Here is a 16,331-nt window from a genome sequence, read left to right as displayed (position 1 = left end):
GGCCTAGGACAGGGATGGGCAACTTTGACAGTAGTGAGGGCCAATACATTTGCATCCTTACTACCAGAGGGCCAGATTACAAACCCGCACTCTTATTAATATAATATTGTAAACCACCTTCCTCTACTTGGCTAATATAACTACTAATTAATTAAATAATCCAACATGTGTGATTATTGTTTTAGTTTTTATTATAAAAGCACACCAGTTGCCCAAAGCTTTAGTTTTAGTTTAAATAAAAAAGCAAACCCATTATAGTTATAGTCTGAATTATAACACAAAAGCAACAAAAGCTTACAAAAGCTTTAGTTTTAGTTTAAATAAAAAAGATAATCTGTCTCCCATCTTGGCTGGAATACACGGTTCTTGTGATCAATTTTTATTCATTGTATAATTGTCATGTAGTCATTGTATCCCGGCTCCTCTACTGCTGGCTACAGTAGTGCTTTTAATATTATTATTAGCCTAATGCTTCTTGAGCTACCACCCTCTAGTGGTTGATTGTGGTAATTAACTGAGCAAGCAATTATTTTTGGTGGAGAAGTACTGGTTCTGGTTCCGTTCAGTCTTCCTGTATTTCGTCTTCTCCCAGGTTGTTCCACTCCTAATTGTACCGCTCCCAATTCCTAGTTATAACTTAACTGTTTTTATACATTTTAGACAAGGAAATTCTAATCTCTTTCCTTCCAAATGTCTGATTGGTCAGGTTTGGGGTAATAAAATTGAAATTCGAATCGATGCAGTCGTTGCCATTCCTCTCCCTTGATTCCTACAGAATGTGTATTGAGGGTGTGATGGCTTTGAGAAATTAGATTTTTTTTTCAAATGGTACCTACAGTTTCAAACTCTCTATATTGTCAAGTCTTAGTTCTATCAATTACATGTTCAAGTCCCTCAAAGCATGACCTTACAGTTGATACCAAACAAGCCAGGTGTTCTTTCTTGGTGATGTTAAATTTGAGTCTTCTTGGAATTCCAGTGGGGGGATGGTCTGATACCCATGTCAGTGGAGGATCAATTAGGATGTGTGAATAATTATCTTACAAAATGTTAATGTTGAATTGTATGTGAAATATAAATGGTCCAATGGTTGTTTTAGCGAATGCTGTTTCTTTTAAGACCAAACATAGCTTGAGCATGTTTTGGTTCTGAGCTAGAATTTCTTAAGTATCATTAAGCTTGGATGTGTTATCTGTCGTACTTTGGTGAGCACAGGCCTGTCATAAAACACAGAACTTCAAAGTTGTCTCCTTAAGTCCTTTACCAAAATCCAACATTTCTCAGCTAGGAAGGTATATGCATTTTTGTATATATCTGCCAAAATAAGGTTGTATGACTTACAGTTGAAACATGCACAGTGCAATGAAATTGGGCCTACATTGGGCCAGATTAAATCAGAACTTTGACCCACCCCCTAATAGCAAACTACAAAGCTGTACATCATAGTGGTTACATTTCCGATTAGAAGAAAGTGTCATCTTACTAAGACTGAAGCTACAACTGAGTACAGTTCTGTAGTTTTCTATTAGCTCGTGGGTCAAAGTTTGGATTTAATCCGGCCCATTATATCGATGTGATGTTTTGACTATTTCACTCCGAATGTAGACATTTGTGAAATGCTATATAAAATGTATTTTCTATACCCAAGTAAATTCCAGTTGTAACAAGACATACACAGCAAACAGAAATTGGATCTATATTATATTCATATTTCACAATCCTTAATTATTTGTGTAAAATACTTTGTGGGCTTATTGCATATATCCAAGTCACTTTATTTCCTCAAGAGGAGTTTAAGTGGCCCTGTATGGGTTGGGGGTCTGAGCTCAGGCATTTATGTTAATTCGTGAGAGCAGAGCCTGATGGGAAATGGACCCCTGAACTGTAAATACTTGTTCTTTTACTGTTAAAATGTGAGTTCACCCCTTTTTGTGTTCTGCCGTAATTTTATCTATCCATTTCCCATTGTGTTGTATTCAGTTCAATGTTGATCTCCTTCTCTCCCCTGAGTTGTCCATTTGCCCCGGAGTAACCCCCCCTTATTCCTCTCTATTCCTGCAGTTCTTTCCACTGCCAGTTCTGCCTTTACAAAGGCAAATTCGTGAAGCAAAAAAAAAAAAAAAAAAAAAAAGAATATAAGAACAAGCAATAAAGAGCATGATTTACCTTCACTCTGTCAGAGCCTTCCTTGATTAAGGAATCCTGTTACATTATAATTGTGTGCATTCAATTGTTACATTTACCATTTCTTTAAATAACACGCTTGTTATTTTCTGCCATGTAGGAAATGAAATAGTATTTAGTGATATGATATTGGTTATTTGTCTTGTCGCAATGATATGTATTCCATTGTTTTTAATTTCATATATATTAAGGATTTTCTAAAGTTATGACCACTTCGACTGAAATTTATTTCTTTATCTCTGTAAAAAAAAGTCCCTAACTATTAAAAGTTGAGCAAAGTGGAGGAAGGGCTGAAACTCAGTGTTCAGAAGGGCAGTGATCTCCAGACTGCACGCAGCAAAACCACTGAACCGCCGACAGTAATGTATACAAACATCATTCAAACAGACTCTCTCTCTCTCACACACACACACACACAATATTCTTATATATTTAAGAATTTCTTAAGTTAACTTAGTAACGTTACATTTCATTTACATCACACAGTGGTGTGAATATACATTTATAATTGTGTGCATTAAATCTTAACATTCATCACTTCTTTTAATTTCATGTTTTGTAAGTCACTTTGGACAAGGACGTCTGCTAGTAAATAAATAAATAAATAAATAAATAAAAATAATGTTCAGGGTATCTGGGCCCATATCGTTTACACAGCCTCTTTGTGAGAAAAACCCTAAAGCAGTTGAGCTCTCTAGACATTTCTCATTGTTAGACATTACTAAGTAACTCTGTGTGAAGAAAATACTTATTTAATAGAGGATCTATTTTCTTTATTTCTTTTTCTCCCTATGGACTCTGATTTATTTTTCATTCTTTATATATTTTGTTATTTCTTATTATTTTAATATTTTATACTTGGCCAGTTGAGATCTGGGGTCTTTGATCGATCCTAATACAGCATGTTTGGAGAAAGCTACCTGTTAATCTTAAACTACCCACAGCCCCCACTACTTGTACAGATTGATATCTCTCAGCACATTCATCTCTAAAGGACATCACCTCAAAATCTAAACAGACCAGTCCAGCTGTGAGGCTGGTCAAAATCAGCATCAACAAATGCCCTGAAAATCCACCCTCCGGTATGTAAATTCTTCAGTGACCCAAGGTTAAAAAAGATGTCGTAGACATCTCCTCACCACCCCCCTAGCTCAAAAAGTTCCACACCAACATAACCCTTGTCCATTTGAAAGCGGTAACCCTGTTGGACATGTTGAAGAGACAGCCTCGCTTCACTCACATAGAGAAAAAGAGCTATTTACTAAAGAATCAGGGGGGCTTAAAAAGAGCTCTTTTGGAGGGGGGTGTGTGTGGGGTTGAAAAACAGCTGAAGACCCCCACCAACCTGTACATTGCTTCAATGCCCCGAAGCTCCACCCTCCAGTATGCTAATTCGTCAGTGCCCTGAAACTGCACACACCGCTATGCGTTCCTCAGCAACGCAACTCAAATTCAAGATCAAAGGTCAAATCCCACGCAGCTCACCCTTTCAAAAAAGTGTCCTATTACTACTAAAGTCCAAGGACGGTGAATACTTTTGAGATCCACTGTAACTTACTGTTTGTTTATAAAAAATCTGATTATCGTTGTTATTCTTATTTGTAAGACTGAAAAATGAGTGAATTATAGTTACAAGTTTGAAGTGTTAAACACATAATTATATTTATTTAAAAGAATAGCAAGAACAACAGTGCAGTGTCCTCACTCCATGTGTAATCTCTGTACACCTGCTGATTTTGGTTCAGTAAACATTAAATATGAGAACATTAGTCATGGTGGTGTTTTGCAGTGTTGGTTTGATACTTAATGCATATATGTCATACACTTGTTCTAGAACTGATAATGGATTTAGTTTTATATTTCATATTTCGGATGAAAGTGATAAAAGTAAGTGTGTAACAGACTGTGTTGTTGATCTTTGATCTAACTGAGACATAGGCTTGTTATTGAGAGAGCATCAATTTGCCCTGTCCTCCTCAACTGTAGGTATCCCCTCCCACTGTATGAAAGACGTGATCAAGCACAGGTGTTATTTATGAGGTATACAGTCCTAAAACCATACCCCGACACACTTTTTGACATGTCCCTCCCACTTTGACACCCCCCATCCCCAATCAACAACAACGCAGCATTACACATTGAAAATTACCCTGGAAAATATAACTTTAGAGCAATGATAAATTAAATATTGGTGTACCTGGGATCCATGGTGTCAGGAAGTGTTCTATTCAGTGGCAGCCTGTCATTTAGAAACACATTGTATCCATATCTTCAATACAGTGTTTCTGCCTCTGTTTGCTCCTCTTCTGATAACTGATCTCCCCAATTTTGAAACAGCTTTTTATATACCTTCTTTTCTTGTTTTTTTTCCTTCTGTCTTTTCCTTTTCTTGATCTCGGATTTTTAATTCTCTCTCTGTGAATAACAATGTAGTTAAACTTGTAACAGAATAAATCTGGGAAACATACATTTCTGGGAACATTGCCTAATACTAGCATGGTTCCTAAAATTATGGTTTTATGCATCTTTAAGTGTGGCATTTTTTCAAATTCAATTCCAGCATACAAGCACATTTTATATGTAAAACTCTTAAAATAATGTCAAAGCTGGCATGTATGCTATTTCAGGGTTTCATAATGTGTTGTGTCATAACTTCCTGGATAGTGGAAACACTGAAAAACTACAAGGCACCTAATTTGTCTTCTGGCAAATTGAGTCATTATTGACTTAAGTTGAGTGTTTACACTACTCATTGTTAGTAATAATATTATGGTTTATGTTGTGTCTTGGTGTAAGAAGGAGAGACTGTGAATACCTCCAGAACAATATTTATTACAACTTATTTTAATACACACTGGCCAACATAACAAAAGGTTGCAAATGCAATCCAGTTGATCTGAAATCGAGAATGCTACCCAAAGGGGGAGGGGTTAAACCACTTACCATGGAACCACATACAAAACATTTGACTATCAAAGCTGCCTATAGGCCAGTCTGTGTGCCATACAAACAGCCCTTCCTGTTTCCTGTTGGTATATATTGCCCCATGCAGTCTGATTCTTCCTCCTTGCCAGGAGTCTAAAACTCTGAAGTGACCTTGTAGCTTTTAGGTAGCATTCTCTTTTGCAGATAACCGGGGTTACATTCATTATCTTTCAAGTCGAGAATGCTACACAAGGGGGTTAATGTATAACCAAATGGTCACATGGGAGGAGTGCAACAGACTGGTAAGGAAGCCTGCCCTGAGGCCGACACCTGCTAAGAGGAGATCTCAACTCGGTCCTAAATCGGTCCTAAGTTCCTGAAATATCTGAGAGTGACGTACATTTTGTCCTACTTTTACTCTTAGGAGTAAAAGCTATTCATAAAGATTCTTTAGAATTAAGAGTACTTCTAACTCGACCAATATTTAGGAGACCTCACAAGGTCCCCTAACTAGTTAGGAGTTGGCAGATGGCAGCAATGAGAAGATGACTGAGCGTACCTTCCGTGACAGGAAAGGTATTACAGTGATGTTATGATGAAGAATTATTGCGACAATATAGATTGGGCAGAAATTGAATATTCTTGGTTCATGAAAAGTCAAAAATGCAGTTTCTTTCTCCACTGTCAGAAATGCAGCACTGTCAGCAGAGAATGTTGTGGTGTCTGGCCACAGGGAAAATGAAACAATGTAGCAGTGGTGATTTGGGACCATCATCACAGCTGTCAATAAGCAGATTTTTCCATCAAACCATACTGGCATTAACACCTGAGATCTCCCAACAGTTTATTGATTTCCCCACTACTGCGCAAATACACCCAAAACAAGCCGCATTCATAATCAATGATTATACCTATATAATCAATGCTAACCTATATTCATCAAGGGTTTTACATTACACCGATTCTATATCCAAAAGTAAAAAAATACTAAAAAATAAGCCACAAAATGAATTAAAAATGATCCAGCTCATACAAAGCATATTCATCATAAACTGTATGTGCAGGGATGAATGCATGTTAACTTTAATTTGTATTTTATTCAATACAGGAAAAGTGTCTGAAGTAGCAAATCATTGTAAAACGCTTTATGAATGATATACCCCAGTGTTTCCAATTTCCTTTGTGCAATGGAAGGATAGTGTTAAACGTAAGATGTTTATTGTATATTTTATGATCGTGATTATAATTCGTGGTAGTAATTCCATGCAGCACCTTAACATCCTTGCAATGAAGAATGAGGGAAAACACTTATTATTTTGTGTCCAATTATAAACAAATAAAAGGCTGAGTTAGCTTAGCATATTCGAATAGTTGTCTTTTCACTTCTGTGATCATGCACATTTTCTGTGTGTTTTATTTCTCCCCAAAATGAAGAAAATACATCACAGTGAGCCGTGGAAATATGCTAAAAGTTTTTCCTAGCATTAGGTCCTACTCCCAGCTAAAAATAAGTGTAAGAGACTTTTTGACTGACTTCTATCACCTACTCTGAGTGAGGTGTAATCTTACTACTAATTAACTTTTAGCGTGATTCCTAGGAGTAATTCTGATATGTTTTATGCATACAAGCCCAGAACAAGTTTTAAGACAAGAATATTTCGGGGTGAGTCCCCTCAGGGCCACACCGGTGCTGCCCAGGAGCAAAGACAACAGTCACACTATACTGGAATACAATACAAATAATAGTGACCAGAGCAGCACACAGCTCCTGCTGCTACAGTCAGACACTGCCAAAAGAGGACACCTCTTATAGACAATGAGTGGACTCTCTTCCACTCATGTGAGATGGTGTGCTGGTTGAGCATCTTGAAGCACAACACCTTGAGGTGTTTGGAAACCATTAACTTTCTTGGGCACTTCACGGATAGCGCCTTTGTTCAGAAGTGCAGCGATTTCTGTGTGAAATGCCACACCCTGCAATGTTCACTTGTTTCCATGCCATACCCTGGAAGGGGGGAGGGGGTCTGGAATTTAAAAAATGTTTAAACCCTAAAACCAGTAACTTAATTATGAAATATAAGGGTTTTATTAGCATTCAAATGTAACTTAGCATAGATGTATATGTTGTGAAAAGATCTATTTTATGATGAGAAGTTAAACTCCATTGAACAATTTGTACATAAAGCATTCAAATATAAATGGATAAATCATGATTGTGCATTAAAGCCACACAGTCAACAGTCTATTGAAATTTCTGTTGAACTGATGTGTTGAAATCTGTTTTGATTATCATTTGTTTATTTTTAAGTGTTCAAACACCAGCGCAATGCAGTATCAAATTATTTTACAACAATTCATAAACAAGCTTCTGCATTCTGTATTCAAACCACAGGCACTGGTCTAGTTAAGTTTGTGCTGATGGGAAAATATGTGGTGCAATGAAAGTGTTCACTACATGAGAGCGCTTTTGTACGGTTCTTCGTGAAGGGTTAGTGAACCCAGGTGAGGAGCAATAAGGCAGGTCAGGCTAGCAGGAGGTCAAGGGCCGGAGAACAGTACAATGTAGACAAAGACAGGAATCAAGGTAAAGAAACAGGCGTGGGGTCGTGGGATCAAGCGAACTAGGTAATCCAAAGAGCGATGGTCAAAGAGAGGATAAGAATGGTCGATACACAGCGGGCTCTACAAAGATTAACACTAAGCAATGCAAACTACTTGAGAAGGTAAGACTTCACAGAGAACAAAGGGAGACAAAGGGGTATATATACAGGAAGCAGGTGAAGAAAGGAAACGAGGAACAGGTGTGCTTATGGATTGTGGAACAAGATACAATAATTCAATAATGAGGTGAGGAGGAATGGAAAAGACAGGGAAGGTATAACACTGGGGAAAACTGAGACCTCTGGTGGTGAAATATATACATGACATGAACCCCCCTCATGCTGTATAAATGACAGCTTTTAAAGGAGTCAAATTGGGCTTCAGAGACAGATAAAACTAAATTAAACAAACGTTTAGCATTGTAAGCTTTTAATTGGGCACATTGTTCTGTATTGTAGACAGTTATGATTGCAATTTGAAAGAGGGGAAAGCAGAAGTTTATCACAAATGTAAATGTGAGGGGGTGAAGGTACAAACTTAGACGTTTAGACGTTTATTTCAGCTGGTCAACCTAAAAGTCAGAATCCCCTTTTCAACCAAAATAACAGAATTGACACAAAAGAAAACCAGCTAAGAAATACACAGAAGAAGTAATCCGGTATGTATTCAACACAGGACAAGCAACCTGGACGATTATTATTCTTATAATTAAATATTACTGGAAGTAAACAATAATGATGTGCATTTAAAGATGCTTTTATATTTATTCAACACAGCACAACCCGACCAGCCAATTTATTTTGTTTTGTTTTGGTTGTTTTGAAATGTAGTTCATGGACTTCTAGACAGGTGCGCTCCTTGCAAAACTGTAGATATCTCTTGAATAGTTATTTGGAAGGTTGGGGAGTAACGGAAAACAAGTAGCAGTGTTTCGTAGTCAGATGACAGAATTGTGATACTTGTATTTTGGTTATAGTTATTCCTGTCACACAAGTATTCTGATTACAGATTGCAGAGAGTAAGATATTCCTGAATACTTCTAGATCATTTAGATTAAAGTGTACAAGTGTAAGGGAACTGTGTGAATTTGAAGCGACCCACGTGTAGTATTTTGCAAAAAAAAAATTATTTGCGCGTCTCTAGCCAAAGAGTAGGTGATTCGGCGCAATTCTACAACAAGCAGCACAATGGAAGCTGCTAGTCGGCATCCCAGCTAACACACAGTTCTACAACATTGTGGCAACATTGTACGTTAACAGGGATTTAACTCATGGAAGTACAGGCAATTGTTAACTTTCAAAGAAAGAAAATGGAACAAATATTAAAGTGCACCATGGGATATACTGTCTGCTTCCATGGACTCAAATTCAAATCTACAAAAACATGTGGAGGTAAGATTTTATTTTTTAAATGTGTGCAGCCTTAATACAATTATGCTTGACATGCGACATTTTAATACAAATTATAATAAATATGATTTATTCAGTATTTTTATGAAATCATAATAAGCAAAATGGCAGCACAGGCATAGTATAACCACAAAAGTTATCAATAGGATAGTTTGTATTTGCAGTAATAAGTTATCTAAATTTAAGATAAATCCACATAAATTAGAAATAGTTCCTGTGCATCCTAGCTGGTTCTGCGACCTTAACAATGAAAGACCAAAATAACAACTGTGACAAAGAGGCTCGCTCAGGTGCTTCTTGCACACTCTTGAGCAGTAATGATACAGCAGTTACCAGGGTCAATGCCTGTAATTTATTCCTTATAAAACGCAAGTCTCATATTCCAATAGCCAGTCCAAAGTTCAATACACCAATAGAAGTTCTTCCTGCAAACGATATATATCAGACCAGAAAGTAAGTCCAAACAAGCAAGGGTCATACACTATAAGGTTTATCCTATTGTCTTGCGAACAAATGTACACAGTGTCCTCCTACTACCACACCCTTTCCAGGAGCAGAGATCACTTTATATAGGGATTGCATTAGCTCTTAATTCCTGACAGGTGAGTCTGCTGCCCCTTGGAAACAAAGGACCTGGATGCTTTTGGGGGAATGTAGTTTTTTTTAGCAGTGGCCATTTTGTAATGTGTAGTTCTTATAATAGCACCCATCCATTACTTGGCCATGCACTTTGCCACACATCCTCCCCCCCCCCCAGCTTCGAGCCAGAGGGAGGAGTGACAGATACCAGGAGGCTTTGAACCCTAGACAAGCCATCAGCGTTCCCCATAGCAGAACCAGGCCTATGTACCAGCTGAAAATGAAAGGCCTTCAAACTGAGGAACCAGCGCATGATCTTGGCATTCCAGTCCTTAGACCTGTGCATCCAGGTCAGTGGAGCGTGATCGCTAACCAGAGTGAAGTTGTCTTTGTCCAAAAGATAATACCGTGTAATCCCTACTGTGTACCCCAAGTATTTAACCTCCTTGAGACCGATGCTACATTTGGCTGGGTTGGCAGTCAAACCTGCGTCTTTAATTGAATCTAATACAGCCTGAACTCTTGGTAGATGTGACTCCCAGTCTGGGCTGTGAATGACCACATCGTCTAAATATGCTGCTGCTAATGCCTGATGTGGACGCAGAACACGATCCATTAACCGCTGAAAAGTGGCCGGAGCACCATGCAAGCCGAAGGGCATGACTGTATACTGAAATAACTCATCTGGAGTGGCAAAAGCTGTTCGATCCTTGGCTCTTGTGGTCAGAGGCACCTGCCAATATCCTTCAGTCAGATGTAGTGTTGTCATGAATCGGGCTGAGCCCAACTGGTCTAGTAGATCATCTATGCGGGGCATTGGATAGGCATCAAATTTGGACACCTCATTCAATTTCTGAAAATCATTACAGAACCGACAGGACCCATCTGGCTTTGGCACTAACACTATGGGACTAGACCACTCACTACAAGATTCCTTGATTACTTGTAGCTTCAGCATTTTCTGTACCTCTTCCTTGATAGCTTCTCTGCAAGCCTCTGGCACTCTATATGGTTTGATCTTTACTCTTTTCCCTGGCTGAGTAATGATGTCATGAGACACCAGCTGTGTTTTACCTGGTATACCCGAGAAAGGGTGTCTGAAATATTTACTTCTGGAGTTTCCAGTGGAGGAGTCGGGTAAGTTTCCAGTGCAACCAGTACTTCCCTGTCCTTCCAGGCCTTCAAGAGGTTAACATGATAGATCTGCTCAGGTTTTCGTCTTCCTGGTTGTCGTATTCTATAGTTAACTTCCCCTACTCTTTCTATCACTTCCTATGCTTTTTCCAACTTTCCAACTAGCCAGAAGCTTACACTCAACTGTTGGGACCAACACTAACATACGGTCCTCAGGTTGAAATACCCTCACCGTTTCCTGCCTATTATATGCATATCGTTGACTTTCCTGCACCTGCCGTAAATGTTCACAAACTATTGGGGTGACTGCTGCAATTCTGTCTTGCATGTGGGATATGTGTTCAATCACACTGTGGTAGGGCGTAGCCTCCTGTTCCCACGTCTCCTTTGCAATATCTAATATTCCCCTAGGGTGACGTCCGTATAGCAGCTCAAAAGGTGAAAACCCCAGGGAAGCCTGGGGTACTTCTCGTACAGCAAACATTAAATATGGCAACATGAAATCCAAATTTTTCCCATCTTTGTCTATGACTTTGCATAACATAGACTTCAGCATTCGATTAAACATCTCAACAAGTCCGTCAGTCTGAGGGTGGTATACAGAGGTTCGTAAATGTTTAATCTTGAGCAATTTACATAATTCAGCAGTCACTTTAGACATCAATGGTGTTTCCTGATCAATTTGAATCTCTTTAGGGATTCCTACTTGACTAAACACCATCATGAGCTCTTTAGCAATATTCTTGGATGACATGTTGCATAAAGGCACTGCCTCTGGATATCTGGTTGCATAGTCCAAGATTACCAAAATATACAGGTGACCTCTAGTAGACTTTGGTAAGGGTCCTACTATATCCATCGCGATTCGTTCAAATGGAGTCTCTATAATAGGTAATGGTACAAGGGGGCTGCGGAATGCTGGTTTAGGGGCGGTTTGCTGACATTCAGGACAGGATGTACAGTAACCGGCTGTATTAGCATACACTCCTGGCCAATAAAACCTTAAAAATCTTTCTCTAGTTTTATCTATCCCTAAGTGACCTCCTAAGACATGTCCGTGTGCTAATTCAAGCACAGCTCTTTTAAAGGTTGCAGGCACCATTAATTCTTCCATCAACTCTATACCTATTTTGTCTGCCCAATATAACAAGTAATTTCTCATAAAGAAATATGGGAGTGACAGAGGGCCACTATCATCATTCGGGACATCATTGATTAGTTTAACAGTTCCCCTTGCATGTTGTAAGTTTGATCTTGGGCTTGTGCTGTCCCGAAACTAGTGGTGGACATCCCAAGGTCTGATGCATCTAATTCCCCTGCTGTATCATGTAACAATATATCAGCATTTCTCTCTACAGGGTTATTTGGAGCTACAGTTCCACCCTGTGTACTAGGACTGGGGACTTCCTCTTCACCAATTAAACCCTCCCCTTCAGGCCCTCTAGGACCCTTCTCAATATCTACCTTTTCCAGGCTTTTTTTTGTTCACTCACTTCAGGAAATGAAGTGGCCTGTCCATCATCTAGGGGTGCTTTGTTACCTACATGAGTCACCATGGGTGGCTGCACTGTGCCCTCTGGGGGTCTCAACTGCAAGAAGTTTGGGAAATAATGGCCCAATGTTACATCATAAGGCATAGATGGTACTACCCCCACCTGATAATTGAGTGAACCCACTGTAGTCTGGATATGACGTGTGTCCCCATGAATACAGGTAATATCAATGCCCTGCCCTTTATCCAAGTTTTGTGGCGGGACCAACTTCTCGGCAACTAAGGTAAGCATACTAACCGAATCCAACAACGCCTCCACCACATGTCCTTCTATTGTAACATAACACACATGCTTATTGACCCTTTGTTCTTCTACAAACATGTCTGAAATCACAGGACATGAATAGCACATCTCATTACAGTGGTCAACACCCAATTTACATTGCATAGGTTCTTCTCTCAAAGGACAATGGGCCACAATATGTCCCGGTCTGTTACATGAATTACAATCAACGGTAGATTAGGCGACCTTCTCCTCAATTTTCCCAGTTCATCAAGTTTAGATGGGTTCCATTTCACTCCCCCCAAGTCCCCAAGTTTCTTTTCAGCTACTGGGTGGTCTTCACCACCTATTTGTTCAGGAACACTCTTACCGTGTCAGCTGGTTCCCCAAGACCTGGGGAACTGTACTGTCTAAGGGCGGCTTGTCTCTCAAGATGTGCGGGTGGACGATGATCTGGTTGCTTCTTCGGCAGTGAAGTATCTCTCTACCAGGCCTACCAACTGATTGGCACTTAGGACCTCATTTTGACGAACCCATTGACGGATATCAGTATGAAGATTTCTTCTGAAATGATCCAAAATGACAGCTTCGACTTTATCAGCAGGTGTGTTTGTCTCAGGGCACAGCCACTTCCTTGCGAGGTGAATCAGGCCATACATTTGGGACCGAGGAGGTTGTCCAATGCGATAGGTCCACTGATGAAACCACTGTTGATGCCTCTAGCGGTAGAGAGGACAGAGGCAGAGGACCCCTAATGCAATTTAAGACACAGATGTGTGGCATAGGGGACAACAATTTGGATAAGAAATACCAGTTCAAATAAATAGTTCACCAGCATAACTCTATTTTACTTTAGAAGGGGACACCTTTCTTCTATCAATTGGACCTAAAATGAACCTGGGAACTTTCTTTTCAATATTAGAAAGCAACCCTTGGAAACCTAACAACCCAATGTAAGACACAAACTTATGGCATTGGGGACACTAGTTTGGCTGTCTATTCCCAGTCCCATAAATAGCTATCCAATATGAAACTAGTGTAGCTTTAAAGGGGATCCTTTCAACTATCCAAAGGACCTAAAATGGTTCTGGTTGACTTTCTTTTAATTAATAAAAAGCCAACCTCGGTATGCTCACATTCCAATGTAAGACACTACATTGAGGCATGGGGGACACCTGTTTGGGGGTCTATTCCCAGTTTCAGAAATAGCTCCCCAACATAAAACTACTGTACTTTAAAAGGGGACCCTTAATACTATCAATTGGACCATACATTATTTTGTGGCCATTATTTTAAATGAGATATTGCAAGCCTTGGAACACTCACAATGCGGTTAAAAATATGACATTGTGGCATGGGGGACACCAGGTTTGGTGTCTATTTCCAGTTCCACAAACAGTGCCCTAGCATAACACTACTGTAATTTAGAAGGTGACCCTCTCTACTATCAATTGGACCTAAAACAAATTTGGGGCCATTCTTTTAAATTACAGAAAGCAAGCCTCACAACGCTCACATTGTATGTACAAATATGACATTGTGGCTGGGGGGTCACCAGTTTGGGGGTCTATTCCCAGTTCCAGAAATAGTTCCCCAGCATGAAACTATTGTAGCACTACTGTACCTTGTACTAATGTACTAATGCCACTATTACTTTTACAAGTTCTGTTCAGTTTAACAAATTGTAGAAAATGTATATACATTATTATTATTATTATTATTATTATTATTATTATTATTATTATATTATTATTATTATTATTATTATTATTAATATTATTATTATGAGAAGGAGCTGGGAGTGGAGAGGAGGCAGAGTGAGTCGAATATTTGGTGAGGAAGGGTCGGATTCGATGTATGTTGCTCAGGAAGAATCAGAAGGTGCGTGTCAGCGTGGTGGTGTGCTGGGTGTAGGAGAGCACAGGATCAAGGGTGACTCCTAGGTTTCAAGGGTGACTCCTAGATTTTTAGCGGAAGAAGAAGGAGAGAGTGTGGTGGATTCCAAGGGGATCGAGATGGGGAGGTCAGCAGAAGGTGAGGAAGATTGGGGGAAAAACAGGAGATCTGATTTGGAGAGGTTGAGCTTGAGGTGATGTGAGTGCATCCAGGCAGAGATAGCAGACAAGCAGGAAAAGATGCGAGAGGGGATGAGAGGGTCAGAAGTGGGAAAAGACCGGAAGATCTAGGCATCATCAGCATAGAAGTGGTAGGTGAAACCATGGGATGCGATGTAGAGAGAACAGGAGGGGCCCAGGATGGAGCCTTGTGATACACCTTTGAGGAGAGGTTGGGGGGTGGATGAGGAATTTCGCCATGTCACTTGGTAGGTCCGGTCATTGAGGTAGGAGGAGAACCAGGTGAGAGCAGTTCCAGAGATTCCAAGGTCAGCGAGGCAGGAGAGGAGGATGGAGTGATTGACATTGTCAAATGCTGTGGAGAGATCAAGGAGGATGAGGACTGAGGAGAGGGAGGCCGCCCGAGCACAGCTGAGGGAGTCAGTGACTGCCAGGTGAGCCGTCTCAGTGGAGTGAGCTGTGCGGAAGCCGGATTGCAGAAGATCAAGGAGTGAGTGTTGGGACAGAAAGTCAGAGAGCTGACGGTGGACTGCCCGCTCAAGGGTCTTTGAGAGGAAGGTGAGTAGGGAGACCGGGGAGACAGTTCTGAGGAGTTGGGGGTTGTTAACAGTGGATTCGAAGAGTGATTGGAAGTAAGACTTCTTGGCTGAGGTGAGTGAGGAGGAGAATGTAGACAGCAGAGAGCGGTAGAGTTCGAGGGCAGCTGGGAGTTTGATCCTTTTCTACTTCTGTTCGGCGGCATGCAGACTGGATCGGGTTGAGCGGAGAACAGCAGAGAGCCAAGGCTGAGGAGGGGAGGGACGGGCAGGACGAGACATGAGAGGACAGAGAGAGTCAAGGGAGGAGGTGAGGGAGGAGAACAAAGAGGAGGTAGGGCAGTTGACAGATAGATGGGAAAAACAGTCAATGGAAGGTAAGAGAGTGAGGGCAGTGGAGGCAAGGGTGGAGGGGGAGACAGAGCGGATATCACGGTGACAGAGGGAGTGGGGAGGGAGGGGAGGGAAAGGGAGAAGGAGATGAAGTGTTGATCCGAGATGTCCATGGGTGTCATGGAGAGTGTCGAAGGGGAGCAGCCTCTAGAGAAGATGAGGTCAAGCTGGCGGCCTGCCCTGTGAGTGGGGGGAGACAGGGAGAGAGAGAAGTTGAAGGAGTGAAAGAGAGGAAGAAGTCTGGCACAGTGGGAGGGGTTGGAGAGGTGGATGTTGATGTCTCCCAGGAGGATGGTAGGTGAGGACAGCGAGGGGAGGGAGGAGAGAAGAAAGTCGAGATCATCCAGGAAGGAGGTGAGTGGACCAGGTGAACGGTAGAGAACTAGAAGGAAAAGGTGAGAGGGAGAGGTGATTTCCACTGCATGGAATTCAAAGCTGTGGGTTGCGATAGAGGAGAGAGAGGGGGGGACAGAGAAGAGGAGAGAAGGGGAGAGCAGGAGCCCTGTTCCTCCTCCCCGCCCAGTAAGACGGGAGTGGGACAGGACAAAGAGAGAGGATAAGGCAGCAGGGGTGGTAGAGTTGTCTGGGGAGATCCATGTCTCGGTGAGAGCAAGGAAATCCAGAGACTGGTGGGAGGCGAAGGCAGAGATGAAGTCAGCCTTGTTGGAAGCTGAGTGGCAGTTCCACAGGCCTCCAGAGAGTGGAGTAGCAGGGAGGGAG

This window comes from Amia ocellicauda, chromosome 15 (genome assembly GCF_036373705.1).
Source record: "Amia ocellicauda isolate fAmiCal2 chromosome 15, fAmiCal2.hap1, whole genome shotgun sequence".
Classification (NCBI taxonomy): Eukaryota; Metazoa; Chordata; class Actinopteri; order Amiiformes; family Amiidae; genus Amia; species Amia ocellicauda.
Note: the sequence above shows the minus strand (reverse complement) of the source record.